Consider the following 19065-nt stretch of genomic DNA (forward strand, 5'->3'; position numbering starts at 1 on the left):
AGCATGCAACTCTTAATTATCTTGCTTATTTTATTTTTTCCTCTGCACATAGCCTATTTTACCTTTATTGCACTGATACTCAATTACTCCTCCCTGCATGTAGTTTTAAACTTTCTCTTCATTAGATTTGATCTATATACTGCTTATAACTGTTGGAGCTGTTGTTGCAGACCTCATTTCACTGCTGTTGTATATGTACAATTACACAAATGACAAATACATTTCTTGAATCTTGAATCTCATGTCATAAATAATGAGAAAGCTGACCTGGCTTGTACTAATCTAGGCTATATCAGATTTTTTTTTGAATGTTTATTGTTCCAGCTTGTGTTAGACTAAACTAAAACTTGTATTTTTTGGTTGATCTGTAATGTGTATTTACTATGTCACCTTGCAGGTATGAGTACCAGCACACACTGTACAGTATGAGTTAACATGAACTCTATGACCGTGCTGGTTCATGCAGTCTGTCTGGTTTACTGCCTGCAGTAATTAACCTTACCGATAGGGGGAAGTGCTGGATAAGTAGTGATAATATAGTTTATGTAGAGGTATGTATGTGTGTGTGTGTGTGGGTGGGTGCGAGTGTGTGTGCGTGTATGTGTGAGAGAGAGTGTGTATGTATGTGTTGTGCTAGGCTTGTTGCACTGGGCAAACACAATCACAGGAAAGTCTTTGAAGGTCGATATTCTGTATTATTCTATGACATCTTATCCAGTTCCAGCTAAATCGCCCTGAAAACCCCACCCATCTGCCACTCCAGGAGGGCAAAACAAATGCTGTGTAATACTGGAAAAGTTATTTTTCCCAAGACTGGTGACCAGATGTACCTTTGCATAAGAACCTGCTCTTACTGTACTGCCTTGTTTCAATTCTAAACAGTGTGGAAAAGTATACAAATTTCCCTTTAAATGTATATACACTTGCTTGAGCTCTGTTTAGATGCAGATGGGGCTTCAGCTTTGCAATTCAGCTCAGCAAATATAATTAAAGTTATATTGTTCCACTGTTTGAGTTCAGGTTTTCCAAAAGAAACACTTAAACTCTACAGTGAGAAATACCAAACTGCAGTGGATTTTTTGACAGATACACACATGCACACAGCAATGACCCTGAAACACACTCAAACACACATTAAAACACACACACACACACACACACACACACACACACACAGATAATCTGAAAATTGTGAATCTAGTTGCAGATTAGGATGTGGGGATTATGAAACCGAATGTAGTTGGATGCAGATTAAGGTAGAACAGAGACAGAGTGCAACAAGGCAGATTTGTGTTGGCATGAATTTGAATCCTCCCACCACCCTTGTTACACCCACCCACCCACCACCTTCCAAGATTTTATTTGTTCCCTTCTAACTTTTTCATGTCAAAGACCCTAATATGATTCACCCATCGTGGCTCATGGACTTCCATTTGATTTTAACCTTGACCTGTTTTTGTTATTTTTGATTTAGTACTGTAATATAAAACTGTGTACTGATATAGTGAAGACACTAGAGTAAATAAACCTGCCTCTTGTTCTTCTGTTGGTTACCTTTGTGTATTTGTTGCAGTGCTTTGAAGATCTATTCATTTCACAATCTAGGCTATTGTGTCTCTTCCCAGCCTTTATTAACCAAGAGCAAATGTTATTTTCACCCCTGCTCTCCACAGCAGCCTCTAGGCCTGGGGCCAGACTGTCACCACAAAAAAGAATTGCCTCTTAATTTGCTTTATTCACACACCTGCTATGTTGGCTGACTGTGACAGAGTGGGTCAGCTGAAGCAGGGATCGGTAGATAAAGTGCTGGGTAAGGTAAATCACCCCACCCCCCACACACAAACACTTTTTTTTTTTTTTTTTTTTTTTTTAAACAATTCTGTGTAGCATGCCACATTAATGTACCACAGCTCCTGGCCTGTCTGGCACAGAGGAGACAGAGTCAGATTACTGGAACAGGTGCTGCACCACCCCCCACTCACAGACAGAGAGAGAAAGAGAAAGAGAGAGTGAGAGAGAGAGAGAAAACAGACAGAGAGGTTAAACACTGATTCAGCAGTCGGACTATGGACAAAGGGAGAATACTGTGGCGTGTGTGCATACGTGCACCACCAAATGGATGAGACATCACAGTGTCTCTCTTTAGCCGCGTGGTCCTGGTGGCCAGCCGTGATCGTATAGTGGTTAGTACTCTGCGTTGTGGCCGCAGCAACCCCGGTTCGAATCCGGGTCACGGCAGCCCATTTTGACAGAGAGACCCACAGTGGCAAAGACAGAGAACAAGAGAAAGAGGCAGAGTGAGGTCATTACTGTTTGAGAAAGTAGATGTTTGTGCTGCAAAACAAAACTGTTGCTCCTTTCCTTATCACCACTCTCCACCTCCTCTACCAAAATGAGTTGATGAAAATATCTATTTAAATCCAATTTGTCTTCAGTTTCTCTTTTTTTAAATAATGTAATATAATAGAAACAGGAACAAGTTTGGACTCGCAGTGAAATGAACCAATGTGGACAGATGTCACACTAGATCATCACTTACAATATAAAATTCATTTAAGTACAAGCTCACATACAATAAATATGTATCATCAGATATAGTTTAATTTGTTCAGATACAATTTGTCAGCACCTGTGAAAAAATCAAATCTTGACAGTATTTTTATTATTATAATTGTTGTTATTTTTCAGTGCGTTATTTCTGCAGCTTGCAGCACCACCTCAAATGGCCAGCCGTGATCGTATAGTGGTTAGTACTCTGCGTTGTGGCCGCAGCAACCCCGGTTCGAATCCGGGTCACGGCAGCCCATTTTGACAGAAAGACCCACAGTGGCAAAGAAAACAAGAGAAAGAGCCAGAGTGAGGTCATTACTGTTTGAGAAAGTAGATGTTCTCCAAAGTTCAGATACAATGAATATATATCATCAGCTATAGATTAATTTGTTCAGCACCTTTAAAATAACCAAATCTTGACAGTTAATTATTATTATTGTTGTTGTTATTTTTCAGTGTGTTGTTATTTCTGTAGCTTGCAGCTTTGCTCCACCAGCTTGGCTGGCCAGCCGTGATCGTATAGTGGTTAGTACTCTGCGTTGTGGCCGCAGCAACCCCGGTTCGAATCCGGGTCACGGCATTTTTGAGACACAAAATCCACAGAGAGATATAAGTGAAGGGGTGCAGCAATTCAGACTGTTTGAGGCAGTGGATGGATGTGTTAGAAACAAATGCTACCACTGCTCTTTTTCCTTCCATCCTTTCCTGCCATAGCCTGTCTTGACACTGACAGATAGGAAAGACAGAAGCAAAACTGAGATGGCTGCTTTACTTCGGTTGTACATCAGTCAGTGAAGGCCTCATGCCAACCTAGGTACAGTGAACGAGGCTTTTTATTCAGCATATGAGTTGTACGCAACTGTCAGAAAAGAGAATCTTGCGGTTTTGTGCTTTTATCAATAAAAGACATTTTAAAGTTTGTTTTTTCTCTTGTAATACAGTCAGCATGGTATTTGATGGGACCATGGTGGGCATATAGTTATACAAGCACCAATTACTTCCCAGAGAAACTATACATTAAACTCTCCTTTGGCCTTTGTATTAAGCCATTTGTCTTGCCTCCTCCACGACTAGGACAGCAGGAAACAATTGTTTATTGTTGTTTTTATTTGATATGGACATCACAAATACATTGACACTGTCGAAGTGGACAGACCAGATGCTTTGCTTGGGTGATTATAGCACACGTGCTAATTTTCAACACCAGTCCATAGTCCATCTAAAACACACAGAGCATATGATCAACAATAATAAAAACAGAATTCATGTTCGCAACAGTGATATTAGTAACAATAATAAACTAAGTCTAATATTTATACGTGTGAACATTGTTGTTTTGCTTTTAACCATGCTTTTAGTCCTCTGATAAAAGCATTTGTATCAGTCTCCAGTTTCAGGTGAGTGGGTAGAGTGTTCCATAGGTTAACGCCTTTTACTGAGAAGGCAGACTGTCCAAATGATGTTGTACACCTAGGAACAATGCAGTCACCATTATAGGAGGCCCATGTATTTATTTGGCTTGAGCTCTGACGTCTTTTTATCAGTGCAGAAAACAGGGGTGATACATAGTTATAAAGACATTTAAAAACCAATCTGATATTGATGTAAATTATGAAGTTTTCAAATGCAAGAAGGTTGTGTTTTCTCAGGATGCCACAGTGGTGCCATCTCATTGGTTTTTGATCCATAATTTTTATTGCTTGCTTATATATTGCTACTACGGGTTTCAAAATGACTTGAGAAGCTTGTGACCATGACGTGATACAGTATGACAAATGAGAGAGAATCATAGCATGCATGTAAAGTTGAGCTGCTTTGCATGACAGGTCTCTTCGGATAAAACGAAAACAGCTGAGGTTTGGTTTAACCTTCTTGCAGATGTACTGTACTTGTTTATCAAATTTTAAGTTCTTATCTAATATAATCCCCAAGTATTTAACCTCATTCACCTCAGTAAGTATTTCATTTCTAATCTTCACCTCAAACAGATCGTTCACAGGCTTATTGCGGATAGAAATACACATAGAAACAGTTTTCTTGACGTTCAGGGTTAAATGAGACAACTCAAGCCAGTTAGTGACTTTCTCAAGTGCTTGCGTCAGGTGGTCAGCTGCTTTGCTAGCTGTTTTAGCAGATGCATAGATGACAGTATCATCAGCATACATCTGGCAGTTGATACCTGGACAGCTTAGCGGCAGGTCATTAATGTACATAGTGAACAACAGTGGTCCAAGTATGGACCCCTGTGGTACTCCCATGTTGTTGGTGAGAAGTTGGGATTTCTCCCCATTTACCTTGACACATTGTTGTCTTTCCTCCAGATATGATTTAAACCACTGAATTGTATCTATAGACATTTTGAAACGTTTTAGCTTGGCCAGGAGGATACTGTGGTCGACAGTGTCAAAAGCCTTTTTAAGGTCCAGGAACACTGTCCCCACGACATGTCCCCTGACCAACAGACCCTTGATCCTCTCAATAAGATAGCAATTAGCTATTTCTGTGGAATATTTAGGCCTAAATCCAAATTGCTGTGTATGGAGCAGTTGGCCGGTCTCCAAATGTTCCATCAGTTGTGTGGCAACAATCTTTTCCAGGACTTTTGAGACTATAGGGAGAATGGCAATAGGCCTATAATTACTCGCCATGTCCTTGTCTCCCGACTTGTAAATCGGGGTAGTGATTGCTGTTTTCCAGCTTTCTGGGAATGTACTTGTTCTTATTGAGAGGTTCACTAAGTAAGTGATAGGCAGCAACAAATATTTCTGGTATTTCTTAATTATACCAGCGTTTAAATTATCAATATCCTTTGACATTGAGTTGTTCATGTTTGCAATAACCTTTTTAACTATATCACTAGATACTTCTTTGATGCGAAAACCATCTAAGGAGGCATTATCACAGTCTTCAGGGGATATCTCGGGGTCAGTTGATTTGAAATGACTTGCCAGTTCATGTACAGACTCAATAAAAAAAAAGGTTAAAGACATTTGCCATTGACTCATTACTGTCAATTAGGTTATTGTCTACTTTAAGACTGGTTATTTTAGGGTGTTTTTGTTTGCTTGAGTCTGTTAATCTATGGATCTGCTGCCACAGTTTAGAACTGCTGCCATTAGCCTCTTCAATTAGTTTGAGGAAGTAGTTACTCTTGGCCTTCCGTAGCTCAGACACCACTTTGTTCCTCAGACTGGTGAAGGTAAGGTGGTCAGTATTGTTTTTCGTCACTAAAGACCTTTTGAGGGCAAGATCTCTCTTTTTGATGAGTTGGTGAATATCATTATTAAACCATGGCAGGGATGATTTTTTCGGTCTGCTTTTCCATGTTTTTATATGTTTACTTATTAAATTACCTAAAGCATCAACATCAGATTCTGCATCATGAAGGAGAGAAGAAGTGAGCTTTAGGACACACCTGAAGGTTGGTCTTTGTATGTGCTTTCTCTCATTTTCTCTCAATGACCCTCTCTCTGCATATCTACATGTGTGTAGGTATTCCAATAAATTTTTAATATTTATACGTCAGTTAAATATATGTGAAAACTGAACAGAATACAACAGTACAGAAACATACAGAATAGAATAGAATAGAATAGAATAGAATATACATGCACGTTGCGCATATACACTTGGTGCTTCTCTGTAACTGTACACCAAAACACGTGGCCAGCCGTGATCGTATAGTGGTTAGTACTCTGCGTTGTGGCCGCAGCAACCCCGGTTCGAATCCGGGACACGGCAGTCACTTTTGAGAGAGAGACAATAAGCAAAATGAGATTGAGAGTTGCGCTTTAGGGGAGGTTGCTCTCCCAGATGCTGCTTCTCCCTGCCTTGTTACCATCCACTGCTGACAGTGAGTTTTAAAGTTTTTCTTTGTTTGGTAGTGCAGGTTTTCAATTTGCCTCTGAAATTAAAAGCAGAGCTGAAATGCTACAAGAATCCTTGTGGCCACTTCCAGGGGGCAATATAAAGCACTAAAACTAGCCCAGACAGTGGTTAAGAAGATACACAACAGCTTAGATTAATGAAATCTGGAGGCATCAAAGAGAAACAATCCTCTGATTATTCCACCAGTCAACAGCACATATCCCCAATCCCGGTGAAATTCTTGAAATTTAAATTGCCTCAATTCTACAACCATCAGTTTCATGTATGTCTTATATTTATGTCTCCACCATAAATATTACGCCATATGTCATAGTTATAGTCCAGTTTCTCGTAAATATCTGGAATTGAATGTAGTGATAATTTTATAGAATTTATCCTCATTGAGTGTCACTCTTTGTTTTTGTCTGACAGCAGTCAAGGGCCCTCGGCTGGGCTCTCTCTCTCTCTCTCTATAGGCTGGGCATGAACTGATACATTGAGTGTTCCGTGTTCCATTCCAATGATACAATGTATCAGTTCATGTGTGCTCAGTGTTCCATTCCAGTGATACAATGTATCAGTTCATGTGTGCTCAGTGTTCCATTCTAATGATACAATGTATCAGTTCAACAGTGAGAGCCCAGCCTAGACTACTGACTGCTGTGACTCAGAGGAAAAGTGCATTCAGAGTCTCATCCCTCTTGAACTTGTCCATAGATTTCCACACACATCATGCTGCGTTCACTAGATCTCGGGGTGGCCTGTTTTTTAAGAGTAACAGCTGCCACCTCTTTCCATCCCCTAGTTCCGCCACTGAATTACTGTATCCTACAATACTATAGCCTCCAATTACTGTGTAGCCTACATGGTATTACTATGATTACCGTTCCACTGTAGCACGCAACTGGGCAGCCAGCCGTGATCGTATAGTGGTTAGTACTCTGCGTTGTGGCCGCAGCAACCCCGGTTCGAATCCGGGTCACGGCAGCCCTTTTTGACATGGCACGCACACATAGACACACACACACACACACAGAGAGAGAGAGAGAGAGAGAGGGAGAGGGAGAGAGAGAGAGAGAGAGAGGTGAGGCCTGTATGAGAAAGAACAAGCTTGTGAGCCAAGACGCCGCAGCTCTTTCTTCCACCACCACACAATACATCTTGTCCTGTCAAAAGAACATCATAGACGTCTCTCTTAAACAATGATTAAAACCATGACAAAGTTTTTAACTCACTCCGGCCACAGTACCCATGGAAAATGCCCACCATTCGATAGCCAAAATGAGACAATTTGGAAGGATAGCCGTCTCAGCCTGCAAACCATATAGCATTCAGGTCGGAATTATCAGCGGCATTCAAATAATTAGACCGTGACAGTTTTGTTTATTATCAATATACTGTCACTGCAATCACCTTGCCACCAGTAAAAATCGCGTTGCTTTCACACTTGTCGAGTGGGCAGCCGTGATCGTATAGTGGTTAGTACTCTGCGTTGTGGCCGCAGCAACCCCGGTTCGAATCCGGGTCACGGCAATTTTGACAGACTAACCAGAGTCAGAGCGCTAAGTCCTTTATCTAACGGTGGTGATTTCTAGCACGTCGGTGCTGCTTCTTCCCCTTCCCTCACGAACACCTCCTCTCCCCAGAGATCATCAGCAAAGGGACTAGCACCAGCCTCCAGAGGAACTAGAGGCACTTTCTGTAAATTATAAAAACAAATTTGGAAGTTGTCAGGTTATCCGTGTGTGTCTGTGCCCAAAGTGACAATAGCTGCATGTGGCTGTCAGCTGATTTGACTCTATCTTATAGACTACGCGTGGAAATGAAAGTTATCGACAACTTTCACGTTGCATAGGCCTCCTGCTATAAGTTTATATTTGTCAGAAGCCTATAATAGCTCGGTGTTATATATTCTAGATTTGCATTTCTCCGTATGCGGTGCACCGGCTCCGGTGGTAAGCCGTGATCGTATAGTGGTTAGTACTCTGCGTTGTGGCCGCAGCAACCCCGGTTCGAATCCGGGTCACGGCAATTTTGACAGAGCAGCCAATATACAGAATAAAGGGAGAGAGATCCCTGTTTGAGAAGCTGGATGTCAAAAGGTAACTGGGGGAGACCCGAGTAATTGCATGGGCTACTGTAACTACGTGATCCTCTATCAGAGTTAGGCCTAATATAAAGTTAAATATCCCTAGGTCTGTCCTCGAACTTACATAATTATGTAGGTGTGTGCCTATCCTAAAAGAAACCTTTCATTTTTTTCAAATGTTTTTGTTTTTGTTTGTTTTGTTTATTTCGAATATGCAAATAATACAAGGCTTCCTGATTGCTACTAAACAAATTCTTTGTACACCATAATATAGAAATGAAAATTGAGGAAGCAAAATACTAACAAAAGAAAATACAGAAAACAAATGACATATTCGAAAAGGAGTGAGAAGAAGCATAGCTTATTAACTCTCACCCCTTTGTCTAAATAAAAAAAAAAAAAAAAAAAAAATATATATATATATATATACACACACACACACACACACACATACATACACACACACACACATATACATATATATATACATATATATACATATACACATATACACACACACACACATACATACCCACATACATACATACCTACATATATACACACACATTTACATGTTAAGTGAACTTGAGCTGTATGTTTGACTGATGTCACACTAAATCAACACCGTCCAGCAGCATTTTAAGTTACATAATGGCTGTCTGAATGACATGCACTGATATGCGTAAGTTAACAGTACAAATTGATGGATTTTGATGAGTGCTGGAGGTGGCGTGTTGATTGAACAGAGTGTTAGGTATCTAGCTGGGACAAGAGACTTTATTTTCTGGACTGTCAAACTACACACCTCACGCCACATGAAGTCGGAAAATCATCCTAAATGCACTGCAATGACTTGAGTTGAACGCTAGAGGTCCTCCTTGAGGCTGCACAGGAGGCTTCAGGTCCCGTCTCTCCACTACAGAGGTTCCCTTGTCTTGGCGTGTCATTTCCACAAATAGAGGCTCTGAAAGTGTATTCTGATATTGTTATGAATAATACAAAATAATACATGTATTTAAAAAGGATGCAGCTATAATAGGCAAACAGTGCAGGATACAATTCATAATTCAGCTCGCTCAAGCAAATGAAGTGGATTCTCACATATTTAAAAACCCTTTTGCATGTCCAGATTGCCATTTCAAACATGTTTAGAAATAACTGATACTGAAAGCTGTAGCGTGTATTCAGCCAGTCATACCCAGCCAGTCAGTCAGTCTGTCAACCCTGCGGTTTTATATACATTAGGCTGAATCAATACACTATGCATGAACAATGCTGTGAAACAAATTGGACTCTCAAGTAACTGGGACAGAGAATGTTGAATTATTTTGTAAAAATTACTCCAATTAAAAGTGACTAATTGCGGCATTTTTATTATTATTACTAGCTTATTAATTAACAACTTCTTGTAAAACACAGTATATAACCAAGAAGAGTAGATCGGATACTACTAGGGTACTGCCACTACTTCTGTTAATAATAATAAGTAATTTATATATATACACAGTCATTCATTCATAAGTAAGGTTACTTCTCTGCTATTTGCTTAGCGCCTGCCGCAGGGCTTTCCTCTGAGGGAGCAGTTTACTTTGACCGCTGTGTGTGTGTGTGTGTGTGTGTGTGTGTGTGTGTGTGTGTGTGTGTGTGTGTGTGTGTGTGTGTGTGTGTGTGTGTGTGTGTCGCTCCCAGCAGCAGCCATATTGGAATGCTGGATGTGGGGAAGGGAAGCAGGAACAGGAGACACAGGGAGAGAGAGCGAGAGAGAGAGAGCGAGAGAGAGAGAGAGCGAGAGAGAGAGAGAGAGAGAGAGAGAGAGAGAGAGAGAGAGAGACGAAAAAATACTCTCTTACTCCCTGTTCTACAACTGAAATAACGGATTATTAACCGACTATTAACGGGTTATCCCGCCGGTAAAGTGAAAAGAAACCTCCGGGACGCCGCTGGGACAAGTCAGTGTGAGTGATATTGTATTTTTGGTGTTATTTTAACAGCTAAAACAAATTAGGGGATGCGGTTGGGTTAACGTTGGCTTGGCGTTACTCGCTTCCTCCCCGAAATATTTAAAACTGCTTATTGAATTCATTTTATCTGAAAAATACCACACTTATGTTAGTTGTCTTAGCTTCGCAACGCCACGGCCACAGTCTAGTTTTCACTTTAGCAACTTAAAATAATTGTGAAGAAGAAAGTGACCCAGTGCCACTTACTTACTCGTCGCCACAGCAGAGTCACATGGATTGAATGTAGTGTGGACTAACATTAACTCTAACCTACGGTAAATTAGTGGACCGGATTAGCCTACATTTCTCCTGTCACTGGCTGCATTTTTAAATCTCTGTCCCAAAGTATTTGTTTGTTTTGCTCCCTGTGTCATGGGTTTGGGACTATTTTGTTTTTTTGTTCCCTTTGTGTGTCTAGCCCTGGCCTCGAAAGCTAGCTCACTGCTTAACTTTTATTTTTATATAACCCCACAACAAGGTTAATGGAGTAAGTTGGTAGTACAACAGATGTGGTTTATTCTCAGTTGATTTGTATGGGATTGTGACGACTCCCATGCACCTACCTCTGCAGGACCCAGCTATTACGTAGGTAGGGGGCTCACAAGTACATAATCCAAGTACTGTGTATTGTATTTTCATAGAGTTGTAAATTCACATATTGAATCATTTTAATTATCAAGGATAGGCCTAAGCCTGGCCATGGAGTTGTGATAGTACTAATTACTTGAAGATGTTCCTGCAAGTAATTTTAATTTACTTGCATGCCTTCTTTGATGATTTTGAAATCCAGATGAAGTCACTCGACCCTCAAATTTGGTTCTGGGTTTTTCTTCGCCAGGCGTCTAATTGCAGAAAATGAGCTTAAGTTGCTTGACAAAGACTATTCCAAAACTATGATGATGTTTGGTTGCTGGCTAGTCTTCTTCTCTCCAAGTGAACCAGCTCCTCCAGTCTACATCTGTCTTCTGGCTCTTAATGCTTCAAACTACTAAAAGCCCTGATTTTGTATTTTTGCCTGTCAGATTTTGCTGAGAAACAGAAAAACAACCCACGTCCCTCACTAATTTTTTCTTTACAACCCCAAACAGCCCGTTTCTATCATACTTCATAACAGGTGCTTGAGATGATGTGCCCTATGACCTAGGCCTCGAATGGAACCCAGAAGTTTACAAATACTGAATTTCTTTTGTATAAAACAGATGTTAAAAGTCCATGTCCAAGTCCAGCATTTGCCCAACTGCACAAATGCTGTGGTGTGAAGCTGGCAATATAGTAGCAATGGAATTGAATTTTTGCGTTCTTGCACAGACATAATGGTGAGATTGTGACTAAAAACAAAGTAACTCATCTGCTGTTATCACTGCAATGCATGTGGATTTGTCAAACTAGTCGCAATGTTCACAGTGTTTTGCTGACTGCCTGCAATACACTAAATTATACAATTGTTCAACAGCTCCTCTTTTACACAGCCTGCTCAAGGCGGCAATGTTGCACCATTATTCCACCTCGCCATTCTGTATAAAACATATGAACATAGAACGGGGGAGGGGAATTGTTGTTCAGCGTTAAAACGATAATGGAGGTAGTTACAGAGATGAGTTGATGTTTGTGTTGATTGGTGTGATGTTTTCATGATATGTTTCGTGTGTGACCCACCACCAGGGCATTTAAAAAGAATGGTGTGTTAACAGCCAACATTAACCTCTGCTTCGGCGTCCCCATGGCTTGTGTGTTGATTCACCCATGTTTGATCCTGCTCAACACACAGTTCACCCTCCATTTTTTAGAAAACAGTGTCGCTGCCTGGCGTGTGCATTATACGTCACACTACATGCCAACATTGTTGTGTTACAAGCCACACTTCTGCTCATGGCTCTGCTTCTGGAACGCCGGCATTCTGTCTAAAATCACGCACTGTTGGCTTTTGTTCAGTGTAAAAAAAACAAAGCATATTGAAAGGTCTTCATTATGGCAGTATTGCAGGATCTTTGTTTAAAACAAGCTAATGTCACATGATTTTTTTTTTTTTTTTTTTTTTTTGCATTTTTATGTGTCTTTTTGGCCATTTATTATGAGAGGAGATGCGTATTTATATGATCATGCAAGCAGAGACTATAAAGACACAGAGCTGATAGCAAACTCCTGAGCATCTGCGATCTCAAGTTGTGCTAGGATAGGAAAGGTTCGCTATGCAAAACTGAGGGTTGCTTGAGGTATGCACTGTTTAGACTCAAATCACAAAAATGTAATATAACCACATAATTTATCAGTAAATTCTGATGATGATGACAACCATAGACTCAACCTTCAAAGTCTGTGCGAGTCCATTTCAATGCCATTTTATACCGACAATATTTACATGCACAAAAAACAGATTATTTTGAGTAACCAGGTCAAGGTAGAGAATATGATTACCCAAAACACCAGTTTACATGCACTAGAAAGCATTGCAATTCAGAACACTAAACTTTAAGCTTTAGCTTATTGGCTGTAGTGGTCTGATCTATCAATATTTCCTTGGGTGTGGAAAGTTTTTTTTTTTTTTAAGGTCATGGTTTGGTGGTGCAGACTTCTGTCTCACAGTCATGGTTTGGTATGTTTTGATGCAGCAGACATTTTTCCATTCTATGACTGCCCAATTAGACTGAGGTATTATCAGCTCATGTACTTAAAAACCCATCATCTGAATAACAGCAAAAGGTGATCTGATGGAGTTATTCTAGAGAGAAGAAAGTCCATAGCCCCCTTTATACAACCTGTTCAAGGTGTGAATGTAGCGCTATTGTTTCTTCTTGCCGCCTTGCTGGGACAAAGGTGTGATATTTGATAATGTCTTATGTGTGCGACCTGCCACTGGGGGATTTAAAAAGCAGCTAGCAGCAGTTAGCAGCTACTTTACTTGAGTTTGAAGAGTGGTATAAATGTGCGTGTCTAGCAAAAGCACCTCAACACTCAGTCAGCCATTGCTTCGGAAGCAGTGTCGCTGCCTGACGTGTAAGTTACATGTCACACTATGTGCTGACGCTGTTGTGTTACACGTCACGCCTCTGCTTCCTGATCTCTGGCATGCTGTCTAAAATCACACAGCATTCAGCCAGCTTTGTTTGGTTGAGTGTAACAAAAACAAAGGCGGTGTAATGACAGGTCCTCATTATGGCAGTGTCACAGGATCTCTGTGTTAAAAGGGCTCATGTCAGGCTGTCCTGCAGACATCAGTAGCTTGATCCCTCTGGCTTTCAAGTAAGCAGTTTTCTGTAATGTTCCTGCTTATAAATTGCTTATTTGTGACACTAATCAAAACACTGTGAGCTGTCGAAACAAGTCTTGTAACACAATCGTTAGTTCAAGTTCAAATGAAAACATGCTTTCAAGGGGCTTTCTGCAGACTGAGTTTTTTTTGTAATTAGGAAGACAGAAAACAAGGCTATAGTTCTGCTAATTAGTTTATCCGCTTAATGAACTTGAATGAACTTAGTTTCACTCTGGCTGCATTCATTCAGTTCGCATACCATGACCAAGTTACACTTCTTGCAGAATCATTATTTTCATTGGCATAGGATAGTATATTTGTACGGGCAAAGATCACTTTACATGGCTGCTTAATTAATTTATTAAAATGGTAGCATACAGCCTGCAAGTTAGATATGACGCTAGAATAATTCAAAGCCCTAGCTATTCATGTGTGTCCTGAAAAAATATGAGTTTAATCAAATTTCTCTGAACTGCCAGTGCCTTCAGTGGAGAAAGCAAAGCTGTTCCCATTATTTTTGGCAATTTCTGACATATAGCATGAATCAGATTGTGAATGTTTCCCCATTTCCCTATTACCAAATATTATCAGTCTTTGGCAGTGAGGAGGTTTTCTGATGTGGATGTCCTTCTGTAGCCTTTGATGTCAGAATGTGTGAGATAGAGTAGACTCAGGTAGGCTGACAGGCACAGAGAGAACAATATGCGAAAAATAAGCTATACTATGCTGCCTGTGGTTGCTCTACAGTAGGCTAATACAGGCGTGGTAGTGGTGTGTGTGTGTGTGTGTGTGTAAATTGCAGAGCAGTCCAGGAGGCCTGTATTTATAGTAACACTTGACTACACTCCGAGATCTTACAGCAGTAGGACACTACACTGCAGGAACTCCATTATGTTCTTCTCTGCTCTATTTTATTCTCTCTTTTTTTCAGCATTCAGCAGAGTTGCGCCCTGTTTCTTTGTGATTTTTCTGCTGTTGCATTCTATACTGCTATATGCTATTTATTCTTCTTGTCTGTTCTATTTTATTCTATTCTATCCTGGGCAAAAGCAGAAACTCTGGGAGAAAGACAGTGTTACAAAGCCAGCAGTCTAGTGTCAGTAGATTGCAGTCTGCAGTGTGACTCATAATGACTCTAATCACTGATGATACCTATCAGTACAGATACACACTGTGTATGTGTCTGTGTGTGTGGGTGGAGGTATGTGTGGGTTTTGAATGAGTGTGTGTGTACTTAATATGTGTGTCATGGGGATTTCATGCTTCCAAGTAAAGTGATTTGTTTGGGAGGAAAAGAACCTCTCCTACTTTTTTCCTATGCAACTTGACCAATTAAAAAAAAAATGTGTACGCCTTTTTTTCTGGAAAACAGCAGTGGTAGTGTCTTCAGTGATGGGCCACTTCATACCTGCTGGTTAAGTTGATGCACTGACAGCCTGTCCATTCAGCTGTGTGGGGAGAAGGGTCATCCTGTTATTGAATAATGGTGTTTTCTTCACTTGACTGAAATAAATTTATAGTCAAACAACTTACAAATTCACCTCATGCATCAAGAAGAAAACATTTATAGTTGAACTAACTACTGTGTGTGTGTGTGTGTGTGTGTGTGTGTGTGTGTGTGTGTGTGTGTGTGTGTGCGTGTGTGTGTGTGTGTGTGTGTGTGTGTGCAGGACTGTATGTTTCCTAATTGGGTGCTTCTGTGGTCCTGAATACATATGTGTGTCTGCTCTATAAATTCTGCTTCTATTGAAGTTATCCCCCTCATCCTCCTGCATGTGGTTTCAGCTGCGAAGGAAAGGGATATATATGCGGATGGTGTGTGTGTGTGTGTGTGTGTGTGTGTGTGTGTGTGTGTGTGTGTGTGTGTGCATGTATGTTTGTGTGTGTCTGCAGGCAGGAAGGCTGAATGAAGGTCCATTCCTTGTGCTTCTGGATTGGTTGCATTCAGGAAGCAACCCCCACAATCGTCCACACACACACACACACACACACACACACGCACAGCACTTACTGTACATCCTAAAACATGCTGTGTCCCTCAGGAGCTGAAAGGAAAACGCCTTCTTCCTCTCAACACCAGCAATACACTCAGATGTGTATGTGTGTTGCTGTGCTGAGATAATGACTATGTTTACCCAACAAAACTCAGGTTGTGTCAGTTGAAAATATCTGTTGCACTACTTAGCTGTGCGGTTTTGTGTGTGTATTTGCTGCTGTGAATGGCCAAAGACAATAAGACAATGCCGGTGCATGGTCGACATCTGTCACCTGCACCGGTGTGTGTGTGCATGCATGTGGTGGTGTGTATTGGCTGCTACAGCTGTGAAATGACACAAAAATGGATATTCTCTTGGACCATTCGCCCAATAGTTCCAGCACCCCTGCTGATGTTCTCGTCAAAAGGGAGAAACGTCCGTCCTCCCATGGCCAGTTTATGTGAGACTGCTTTGATCTCTTCCTGTGTGGAAATGCTCTTTTTGATTTCTTTCCCTGTAAGGAGGTCAGGGTCAGAGCTCAGCACCGCCACTGGAACTGGTAAGGATTCATAGTCCTTTTTCACTGAGGCTTGTGCCAATCTGTGAACAGTTCTTGGAGTTTTAATGGCAAAAATGCTGGTACTCGGCAGGGGATATCAGGGGATATTGGCCCATTCGTTGAGAAACCCTGCCTCAGAGAATGCCCCCATCCATAATCGTGATATGGCTGTTCATTCAACTCTCAAGCCGATGTAAATGCAGACTGGTTAAGGGCAAGCACTGTCCTAGCACCAGCACTGGCACTATGCCTGTGGCAAAGGGCTATTGGTGTCTTGCTCAGGGACACATCAGCAGAGTGGATGTCTACTGTCATGCGAGCTTGAACCTAGCCATATTCAAGGTTCTCTACTCACTGTTCAGCCTGCTGCCATCCTAACTCTTACAATGAACATGCCTTCTCAGGGTCAGCTCTTAGTTGCACATATCAGCAGTCTTGGTAATGTTGATAAGTTGAAGGTCCTGACATTTGTCAGCCTTGGACAGGCTCCTACTGTCAGTGGCTGCACACTCTTCCAAAAGAGCCAAGCAGCTCGTGAAACTGCTCAGTGTCCTCAGTAATGAATAGCCAGACTGTGAGGTGGAGATATCCTCTGTATCTTTTACACTCCTAAATCACATTGTACCTCATAAGTATTTGAATCCCAAGAAGTGTATAATGTAACTTAGTGTGTGTGTGTGTGTGTGTGTGTGTGTGTTTTGTGTGTGTGTGCTTGGATTCTTTGCCCTGTCTGCCAGTTTGTTTGAGTAGTTTTGCTTTCCACATGCTGTTCAATGCCACATTCATTCTACAGTCACTGGTATCAAAACGCGTACAGTGGGTTTATAGAAGCCAGCATATTTTATTTTTTTCTCTGCCTTCAATGTGTGACACATAAAAAACTGGCTGTTATTCTGAACTGCTTCAGAACATCTGCACTGTTTTGTGTCCCTGTCTTTCTTGGTTTAATACAGTTGTTCAAGTGTGTGTGTGTGTATGTGTATGTGTGTGTGCTGGTAGACAGACCAGTGGGCAGCATAGCGTGCTTACTGCGTGTAAGAACTGAAATTTGCCACAATGGCAGGAAATGACATCATAGTTAATGACTTGTCCGTCCTTTGGGCACGCACATGCATGCGCGCAAACACACACACACATACACGCACACACACACACACACACTGATAGCTACCTATAGTCAGGCAGGTCCCTGGTGCACAGTGTCAGTAAGTGATGAATGAATGTGGAACACAAGGACTCCTTGTAGTTGCCGCTGTGTGTGTGTGTGTGTGCATTCATAAAGGACAGTACATGCTCCTTGACTTAATTAAAATGCCTCAGTAAAACAATCATTATTCTCATTATTTTATGGTTTCTGTGTTTTGGATTATAAATGCTACACTCCTGCTCACCATCTGCATTAAAACATTGATAGCGCAGATTTTTTGTGAATTTCTGCCTTTCGCCTAGCATCCTTCATTCATGTTTGCACAAGAACCTTTTGCTTCTCTGCTCCTGATGCAGTGACAGTATTGTAGCGTAGAAAGTGTAGATATTGTAAATAACTGCACCCCCCTCCCCATGTGTATGCGTGGTAGTGGAGAGGACGGTCAGGGTAATTACATAGCAGTGAGTCAGAGGGGGAGAAAAAGAAAGAAGTAATTGTTAGGCTTTGTCGTGCTGACATACAGAGAGAAAGAGGTGGGAGGAGGAGAGAGCTGGGTGGAGAGAAGACAGGGATATATAGACAGAGAGAGAGAGAGGTCTTGAACTTATTGTGTCTGCAACTTTAAAACCCATGAGAACTTTATGTTCACACCGTGCCAATAACACACCCTACCAAGTACACAGACAATGTTTAATCGCTCAGGAGGACAGAAATCAAGCATTGTTCTTTTAGCTTTTGTCTGTATGGATTTCAGAGATTTTTGTTCAATCAGTAGTCGTTGGCAGTAGGATAAATTATCGTCATATTCGTTTTGTGGGCCTGGATTGGGTTGTGTCTGTCCGTCTTTGTATCTGCACATCAAACATGGTATCTCTGGTGACTAAATTTAACAAATTCTCAGAGACCACAGTTTGAACCTGTAGTTTAAAAACATCATAGATTGATCTGATGGCGATGCTGTAATAAAATGCCTACATTTCAAATTCTGAAACATCATAACTGCTACATTTATTAATCAGAATATGATGAAATGTGTAGGAATGCTGCATTTTTTTAAAAAATCCACTGATTGGTGTAGTATAATTAAAGAACACTATTTTTCTCTCTAAATGCCTATCTCAGACATCACTCGTCTTATGTAGATGAAATTTGGAAGCTGGTACATTTTTGCATTATACTGCTTGGCCTAGTGGAGGAGTTATAATTCAAGGTCAGAACGTCAAACTAATTGCTGCATCATAAGTTTGATTCACACAAAACTTAAATCCATCTGTCTTTACAAACTATTCTAATCAGCTTGAAGTTGGTGATGTGTTATTCTTACAAGTTTGGTTAAAATTTAATCAGATCTGCACTCTGTGATATACAGGTGTAGGGAGGTAAAATCTGTATCTGGTATAAAACCACCGTCTGTGCTTGCATGGCAGCCCACTGATGCCAAGATGTACATCTTCATATTATCAAATGACACAATATATTGTTGTCCTTTTAAGTTTGGTTCCTTCAGCACCATAAACAAATAAACAATGCCTGACTTTCCACTGTTTTTTCCTAAAAATGCTGTTGATTGGTGCATGGTACATGCAGTAATGTGTGTATCATTATAATTCAAAATGGAAAAACCGAG

The 19065-nt window shown here is 40.8% G+C and overlaps 1 protein-coding gene and 7 non-coding genes across 8 annotated transcripts in view; all 8 read left to right on the forward strand.

Annotated features, from left to right (window-relative positions):
* The first annotated feature begins 2166 nt into the window (after window positions 1-2166).
* On the forward strand, window positions 2167-2238 carry trnah-gug (transfer RNA histidin (anticodon GUG)). The gene has a single exon. It is a non-coding gene; the product is annotated as a tRNA-His (tRNA).
* Window positions 2239-2729: 491 nt separating this feature from the next.
* trnah-gug (transfer RNA histidin (anticodon GUG)) lies at window positions 2730-2801 on the forward strand. Its single transcript has one exon. It is a non-coding gene; the product is annotated as a tRNA-His (tRNA).
* A 257-nt stretch (window positions 2802-3058) lies between these two features.
* trnah-gug (transfer RNA histidin (anticodon GUG)) lies at window positions 3059-3130 on the forward strand. Its single transcript has one exon. It is a non-coding gene; the product is annotated as a tRNA-His (tRNA).
* Window positions 3131-6219: 3089 nt separating this feature from the next.
* trnah-gug (transfer RNA histidin (anticodon GUG)) lies at window positions 6220-6291 on the forward strand. Its single transcript has one exon. It is a non-coding gene; the product is annotated as a tRNA-His (tRNA).
* A 1041-nt stretch (window positions 6292-7332) lies between these two features.
* trnah-gug (transfer RNA histidin (anticodon GUG)) lies at window positions 7333-7404 on the forward strand. Its single transcript has one exon. It is a non-coding gene; the product is annotated as a tRNA-His (tRNA).
* Window positions 7405-7878: 474 nt separating this feature from the next.
* Window positions 7879-7950, forward strand: trnah-gug (transfer RNA histidin (anticodon GUG)). Its single transcript has one exon. It is a non-coding gene; the product is annotated as a tRNA-His (tRNA).
* Window positions 7951-8376: 426 nt separating this feature from the next.
* On the forward strand, window positions 8377-8448 carry trnah-gug (transfer RNA histidin (anticodon GUG)). Its single transcript has one exon. It is a non-coding gene; the product is annotated as a tRNA-His (tRNA).
* A 1780-nt stretch (window positions 8449-10228) lies between these two features.
* Window positions 10229-19065, forward strand: part of LOC115367422 (focal adhesion kinase 1-like) — a 71155-nt gene continuing 62318 nt past the window's right edge. Inside the window, exon 1 of the mRNA XM_030063153.1 lies at window positions 10229-10461. The gene's annotated coding sequence lies outside the window, so the exon portion shown is untranslated. The remainder of the gene's footprint in view (window positions 10462-19065) is intronic.

The sequence above is a fragment of the Myripristis murdjan genome, chromosome 11 (genome assembly GCF_902150065.1).
Source record: "Myripristis murdjan chromosome 11, fMyrMur1.1, whole genome shotgun sequence".
Taxonomy (NCBI): domain Eukaryota; kingdom Metazoa; phylum Chordata; class Actinopteri; order Holocentriformes; family Holocentridae; genus Myripristis; species Myripristis murdjan.